Raw genomic sequence first — 8213 nt, 5'->3', positions numbered from 1 at the left:
TTGTTTGAAATCATTGTTGTGGTCCATGAGGATGTGGTATTTTGGGGAGACGTTTGGTTGTGGATTAGTGACTGGTATTGATGGAAGAGTGTATCCCATGAACACCTCTGTCCCTTGCCTTTCTATAAATGTTTCTGAGACGAAAATAATCCACATACGAGTTTCTTTTTGGAAAAATCCTGCATTGAAAGGTGATGAAGACTGGACTGAAGTTTGACAGTGATTATCTTTATTGCTTGTTCAATTAGTGAACATCACTGCTATTAATCATGTCCGTGCTAACATCAAGTCTCTTGAGCATCAGGATGCGCGTTGGGCCAGTGGCGCAATGGATAACGCGCCTGACTACGGATCAGGAGACTGTAGGTTCGAGTCCTACCTGGCTCGAGGGCAGTGTTGACTTTTATTACGCATTAAAAATGATTTCTCTGCGGCCGAAATAAGGTATGAGTTCTTAATCTGCAGGAACAAGAATGCGTTCATTAAATGTCCCCGAAAACATGAGACTCAATATTCTAGCGTCGTCACAGGAGGGAAGCTGAATAGACGGACACGTTGGCCATGGGCACGTTTCCATTTCACAAAGCCACCGATCGCATCATTGTTGCTCGCGGGAATGCTCGTCTTTGAGCATTTGTTAAAACTCCTTTGCCAATGGAATCAGAGAAGAATGAAGAGTTAAATGTCCAACTAATCTTTATAGAGAGTGAGTTCCAGAGTCTAACACCTGCAGACTGATAAATTTTTCCGACAAATCTATTCAAAGCTTTCTGCATCTTGTCTGAAATCTACAAACCCTGGTGATCGATCAAGAGCAACTGTTTCCATCAATCTGTAATTCCATGCTTCCCATTATTTCCTACACGTCAATCATGTCTCCTCACAATCAGCTCTGCTCTGAGAAAAATAACCCCCACTTTGCCTCGGCCAGACCACTAAAAACATTCTTATGCAGGAAATCCAAAGTGTAACGTCGCTGTTTGTTTTGGTGAGCGTGTAGTAAGATTTACTTCGAATACATTAGCTAGGTTGACTTCCAGATTTTAAAACAGAGAGAAAATTAATCACAAAAGTAAGGCATGAAACGAAATGAACCAAATGTAGAATACCCACAGAGCTCAGCTATCCAAAGTAAACTTAATTATGCTTTTCAAAAAATACACAAGTCTGATAATTAAGCCCCATAAACACAGAATACAAATGAAACTGGTTTACAGCTCGATATTAGAGGGGCAAAAGATGAGAGACATGCACATCAGTGGCATCGGTAGGCACATTGAAAACCTTCGTGTAATTATGTGCGGCTGATACTTTGGAAATGGTTAACAAATTATTTCGGCTGTCAAATACCTTTTGAAATTCTTGCATTCGCTGAAATTTCTTGCCTGTTTTTAGCAATTCGGCGAGTGGAGCAGTCTCACTTCAAACAGTCAGCACAAACTTTCAGTAAAAGTGACTCAATCCGGTAAACTGTCATACTGCTCTTTTCGTCAACAATGTACAAACATCCCCCATAACTTTCGTTTTCACATCCCGTGGGGCTATTTGTCCGTGTTCAACGACATAGCCCAGGAAGGTGACTTTGGCTTTGGCTTTGGCAGATTCACTTTCAGCTCGGTTTGCAAACCAGTTTGACTTCCGTATTCGATCAATCAAGCCCGATAAATGCTGCAAATTTTCAATCCATGAGAGACTGAATGTCACCAGGAACAACACACACAAGACTGTTGTGTATCCGGCAATTACCTTGTCCGTTCACATCGAGGGCCTAACCGCCTGTACTGCGCTGTATTTTTCTATGTTCTATGTTCTATTTTCTTCTGGAACAGAACTGAATAACTTTATCAATATTAGACAACTTTTGAATTGTCCAATTTTATTTCAGGAACGTCCAATGCAGAATTACCTGAAATTGGTTCTTCCCAGTGTGTTGCAGTCAATATCACATTCTCCCCTTGCATTCGTTCTCTGCAAAAATATCATTAGGCATTTTCCCATCATACGTTCTGTGAGATTCCTTCATGCCAGGAGTTCTTATCAAGTAGCTAACCTCACTCAATTTCCTCTCAATTTGATAAGGTCTTCTAAACCTTGCTTTAAAGTTTCACCGATTAATGAAATTTAAATAAATACATTGTTCCCAGTGGCAAAATTCTGATTCTTTTGTTTCTCATACACTTCCTGCTTCACCATTTGCTGCGATACTTTTAAGTGCTGTCTCGACAACTCCCCAACATTATTTAGTCCAACTCTAAAACTTGACACATCGGCCAAATGCTTGGTCTCTGTAATCTGCCTTATTAATTTTTCCTTATTAAATTGTAATGGCCCTCTTCCTTTATGCCCAAAATTGGTTTCAGATGGTCTTAGTTTTGTGGATTCTTTCGATATATTTCAGATCGCAAACAGCACTGACGTAACTCCCTTATGGAAAAAATCTGGCTACTCTGAACAATAAAACCTCAACATAGTCTTTAATAATTGATGTCGCCTTTCCAGTGCACCCTATTATTCTAGATGGCACACAGTAGATTTGATTCGTTTTAATCCAAAGCTACCTATCTACTCCTTGGAAAGTTTGGATGTGAAGTTTGTCCCTTGATCTAATTGTATCTCTGATGGTAGTCTTCATCTAGTTTTTTTAAAACATCATAATTCTTCCTCAAACCTTTTAGCTGTCATATTGCACATTTGAACAGCATTTGGAAATCTCGTCAATACATCCATTTATGCTAATTAATACTTATTTCCATCTTTTATTGGATGTAGGGAACCTACATAATGCAGCAAGACAATTAAGACAGATTCCTTGAACGCTGCAATAGGAACAAAAGATGCAGGCTTTATTATTTCCCATGGTTTTCCGTTTAGTTGAAATGTATGACACTTCTGGCAAAATTCAACTATATTCATCTGCAATCCAGGCCAGTGAAAATGTCTTTGTATTTTAGCCCCCGTTTTCCTCACGCCTAATTCAATTTGTGGCACGTGTGGCACTCGCAGCACCACTTTTCTGTACCCTACTGGGAATAAAAAACATTCTGCCCAATTCTCTCTTGCTTGAATATATGTTGGTTTCTATTTGCTCCTTAACATAACATTTGCTAAGTAATATCACACAAGGATGCATTCACCCTCCTTCCAAATATATGTCTTCTGATCCAACTGCTTTAATTTTTTCAACTTTCTGCTGTAACTCAGTAGAATAGCTGAGCTGAATATACTTGCGTTTTTAACGTTTGTCCCCTGCTGTGTCCCACTTATTTGACAATAAAAAAAATGTAATCTTGATGCATTGTGTATGTTCCCTACATCCAGTAAAAGATGGGAATAAGTATTAATTAACACAAATCGATGTAATCATATTTCAGCCTCCTAATCCTTGCCTTTTGATTTCTTCTGCTTCCGATTGTGACTCTGTGATTGTGTAAAGACACAATCTGGGAAAATTCCTTTATCAACGTCCTGCATTGCTACTCTTGCCTGCAGCTCGACTGGCTTTTCAACTGGAGTATGGAGCAGGCTAACCGGTGATTGAGCTATATCATTTGCAAGCACAAATTGTATTCTTGGAGCTGAGAGTTTGTCCAGAACTCCCACTACAAACTCTGGACTCTTTTCTGCCCACTCTAGCTTCACTGTACATCACTGAGCAATGTTTCGTCCCACCATGAATTCCTGAGTACATAGGTCTTCAAAAGTATATATTTCCCCATCCTTCTGCCTCACAGATTGAGACGATCCTGTGCTCCTGAATATTGTTGCCTCTCTATCTGCTACTCCAGGCCAAGGTAAATAAACTTTAACTTTGCAGTTATATTTTTCAAGCAGATCTGTCACTTCCCCCTTACCAACCTCTGATCGGTTTGTGCACTCTGATGCAGCTTCTCAGCCTCCACTGTGCTTTCTATTATCATGCCAACAAAACATCCAGGCTTGTTTTGTTTTCCTGCATTTGACTTTACAGTGCTTTCCATAGTTCTCCAATACTAATTTCATGTGGCCTACTTTATTGCAATGAAAACCTCAGATCTTGATCCCTTCAAGGTTTTCCTATATATCCTGTGATAAGTTATCCTCATGATCTTCACAGAGATTTAACTTTCCCTTTCCACATGAGGATTTCTCTTTGCCCAATTTCTATCCCTTCGGCTTAAAATGATTCTGGAAGCCCATCCTTGTTTTATGGACCAGTTCATTACAATCACCCATTTCAGCTGCTATCCTTGTCGTTTTAACAATATGCTCTTCCAGAGTAATCTTATCTTCAGCTTTTATCTCCAGCGTTTAATGTGAATTCCATTAATAATTGCCAATTTCTGAAGTTCAATCTCTGTCTCCCTTTCTCTCTGCTCTTCTGCTCTCTGTTCTTCGAATCGTACCTGAAACTGCTTGAAATCTACTGTCTTTTCCTTATCTCTCGCGTCTAACTCAAGCTGCTTCATATTCAATTAACATTTAAACATCTCTGCAAATTCTCATGAATTTTCCAGCTGAGTTAAATGCTGAGCTACTGCGGGCAATGACCTCTCCTTTCCTCACAGAAAGAGGCAAATACAACCCCAGCGTTTCTGCTTATTCCAGAAGCCTGGCCTGAATCAGTTTTTTTTGGTAAAACTGCCAACTTTACGTTGTCCCTAGCCAGACAACTCTTTGTACTAAATGAGACACTGCTTTCCCAAGAACTGTCTACGACAATCCAAATCAACACCCGAAATAAAGACACAAGCACAAACCGGGCGAGCTAATCGCTCACTGAACTTATGGCTCTCTGGGTAATCATCACTCATAGCCATGCATCAGGGGTCGTGAATCGGATTTTACAGCCTGCACTGGTAAATCTTTTTAAGAGATCGCCAACATCAGATTTAAAGGACAGAATTCCGAGAAATGAAATGAGAATTAGAATGTATCACCATTACTTGTTTAGCACAATAGGGGTGCGGTTAATCTCTCTCGTGTCACGAATCCTGATGCATCCATTGCGTCCACTCTCTCAACTGCCTTGATTTAAGTACTGAATATGTTGCCCCTGTATCTACCGAATGCGCACCTTCCACATATAATACATTTTCCCTTGAGACTAAAATTCGCTTCTTCTTATCAACACCTCAATGTCAGGGTCCTGAAACATTCGAGTTCCTTTCCCGATACGGAGTTGTTTTTTTCCCCATTCCTTGACTAGTGATATGTTAGCTTACTGGCCTTGTAAGTCTGCCAGCAGTTCGGGTTAATTTTACTTTTGTTTTGTTTTTGTCTGCAAAACTTGCCTCTGCAAAGTCAGGTTCTTACTTCTTTGTTTCCCTGTGCTTTTATTGGTTTCAAAATAAATGCTAATTTTCCATTACAAAGGACATCACGTTATTTTTAAAGGTCGCTGCAACAGCGAGGGCCGAAGTGTCTGCACTGCATTGTAACGTTCTATGTTGTAAGCTACATTTCCTGCTGGTTTCTCATGTCTCTCCTCAATGTGGAAGTTTCCAGTCACATCTTCCAGAGATTTGTCTGCACTTCGTTCAATAGAGGCAACTGTATTTCCTGCTCAGAATGTGATCTCTTTGCAATGGAGAGAGGAAAACAGAGTCGGTGACAAAGCTGAGATCACTTAGGTTCTGTCCAGAATCAACAAAAACTATCCCGATCTTCCAGTCTCCTGTAACTTCAACATTACACTGTTTTCCCACCCTTCAAGCACTCTGTCTGTATTCCTGATGAGGGGCTGTTGCCCGAAACGTCGATTTTGCTGCTCCTCGGATGCTGCCTGAACTACTGTACAATTCCAGCCACACTCTAATCGAGACACTGTGTTCCCAGGCCACTATTCCAGTCTCTGGTTTGCTGCAGTGCTCCTTCAAGGAACAACTCAAGCTGGAATACCTTCAACTCATTTTATACAGACAGACCATGCAAACGTTAGGACCCAACATCGAGTTCAATCATTTTAGAACCCGTCCGCCCTCTTCCACATTCTCCACCCACCCGTCCATCCCATCAGTTCCGAAGACAGATCGTTGGACTCGAAATGTTAACTTTCCTTTTCATGAGATATGGACACTAGCAGTTGATTTTGTTCAGACCTTTTGGCTTTACTTCAGGGAACTTTGCTTGTCCGTTGCAATCGCCAGACTGCTGGAAGCTTCTGATTGCAGGATGAGATTCTCAGAGGAGATGACAGGAATGGCAAGGGCTGGACCATTTCCATTGTGAAGGTAAACGAGCTAGGTTGGGGGATGTTTATCGAAGAGCAGAGAAGGCTCATTGAGTAACCGATTAACGTGCACATCTTATGAAAAGGATATATATGTATGAGAGGGATCAGACTATATTTGGAAGGAATACAGTGGCATAAATGAAATACAGGAGACAAGATGTTTTGAGGAGAATTTGCGACAATGCTTTCACCAGTAGAGTGTTGCGAATCTGGAAATCATTATCTGAGCATGTGGTAAAGCTACGTGTCAGGAGAACATTCCAGCAGTCTGTAGACGTACATTTGAAGAGCCAGAGCACACGTGGATAAGGAACAGGTACTGGAAAGTGTAACCATGACAGACAGATGCGAGATGGGTGTCCTGAACGCAATGGGTCAAAGACAAATTTGTGTGTTCAAAGGCAATTGCAGGCGTGGCTCTGTGTTGCAATGGATAGTGCATTGGACTTCTATGTCACTGCCCAGATTGTAATTCAAAGGTTGTGGGTTCGAGTCCCATCAGAGTCGACTTTTAGTTTATGGTTTGGAAGACGGTCAGAGCAGACTCAGCTGCTCATCTGCAAAACCAACAATATTCGTGCAGAAACCCAACTCTCTCGAAACGAAATATTTTCCTCTCACAATTTTAAATTTTCGATGTCTATTTATGATAGAGATCAATAAACATCTGTTAGTCAGTAGACAACACGATGATGCGGATAGGCTGGAAAAAGACACAAAATTGTTGTGTCAGCCATGATGATATTGAATCATGGAGCGGGGCCAGATCGGTATTAACAATGGGCTCCTTTGTGTCTGTGCCATTTCTGGTCGAGATTTTTAAACAATCGTAATGATAACAATATGAATTAAACACCACGAAATATTTTGGTCTCACCTCCACATCCCTTCCCTTCCAACTGGAAGAGACAGCTCTTGTTTTAGCTTTAGATCAGACAGCGGAGAATTCTGACAAGTTCTCCTTCAGGCTGAATGTTGCTTCGCATGGGTTTCAAAGTGGACACATGGAGCAAGCAAATGCATGGATTCAGGGGATTCGGGGCAGATTTCCCCTTTGCTGGGCTGGAATTCTGGCCAAGGCAATGAACGTGAAGTTCTGACATTTTGGATCTTACTCTGGATTCTTGCGACTTCAGCAATTAAATCGGAATTCACGTTGCCCTTGCATAACATTATTCAATCTTCACTGTTTATAAAAACCATGCCAAGTTCTCGTGGGTGCAGTATGCTGAATATTGTTGTCGTTGTGTGCAGTGTGGGTCGATGTGTCATATGAACATGCCGATGGAAGTTGGTGAAATTTCAGTGAATCGAATTCCCTGACGAAGTGAAACCGATCGAAGGAAAACCCCAGTCCAGTGGCGAAATGACATTTCTGGTGATCAACACAGGACACCACTGTAAACGTACGCAGCATTCAATAAAGTCGATTTCCGCCACATTTTTCTATGCCACATTTCCACCACATTTCTGGGACATTATTGTAATCTCTACGCTCTCACATTCTATAGGAAGAACATTCAAATGGCCAACTATCCATTACTAATGTCCTGAATTCACACACACATGCACATATATGCGCATATTTATATATCCACACAGATATAAATGTATGTGTGCATGCATGTATATGTCTGTGCAAAAATATTTAAAAGTTACCAAAGAACGTTGAGTAAAACAACATTTATTCTAAAAAAAATATGATTTCTTGGAGTGCTCTGTCCTTAGGAAATGCCTCAGTTACTTAAGACCAGCCATAAATACTCCCTGAGTGAATATCCAACACTCAATAGAGATACAGAGGTGATTTCTGCAAACAATGACGTCTTTCATACCGCTGATCCTGCGCTGTGTTAAATTCTGGAAAGGATGTTTAGCTCTTTACATATTACCGGTGTTGCTGCAAGCTCGCACAGGCCATTAAAGCAGTCCACAAAATATTAGATTTAACTCATTGGACATTTTGACTGTTACCAGAAAAACTGGAATCGAAACGATAACG

At 40.8% G+C, this 8213-nt stretch overlaps 1 non-coding gene across 1 annotated transcript; it reads left to right on the top strand.

Moving 5' to 3' along the window:
- Positions 1–314: 314 nt before the first annotated feature.
- trnar-acg (transfer RNA arginine (anticodon ACG)) lies at positions 315–387 on the top strand. The gene has a single exon. It is a non-coding gene; the product is annotated as a tRNA-Arg (tRNA).
- Positions 388–8213: the final 7826 nt, after the last annotated feature.

The sequence above is a fragment of the Hemiscyllium ocellatum genome, unplaced genomic scaffold (genome assembly GCF_020745735.1).
Source record: "Hemiscyllium ocellatum isolate sHemOce1 unplaced genomic scaffold, sHemOce1.pat.X.cur. scaffold_622_pat_ctg1, whole genome shotgun sequence".
NCBI classification, from domain to species: Eukaryota; Metazoa; Chordata; class Chondrichthyes; order Orectolobiformes; family Hemiscylliidae; genus Hemiscyllium; species Hemiscyllium ocellatum.
The sequence above is the reverse complement of the archived record's forward strand: the minus strand, read 5'-3'. Positions and strand labels throughout refer to the sequence as shown.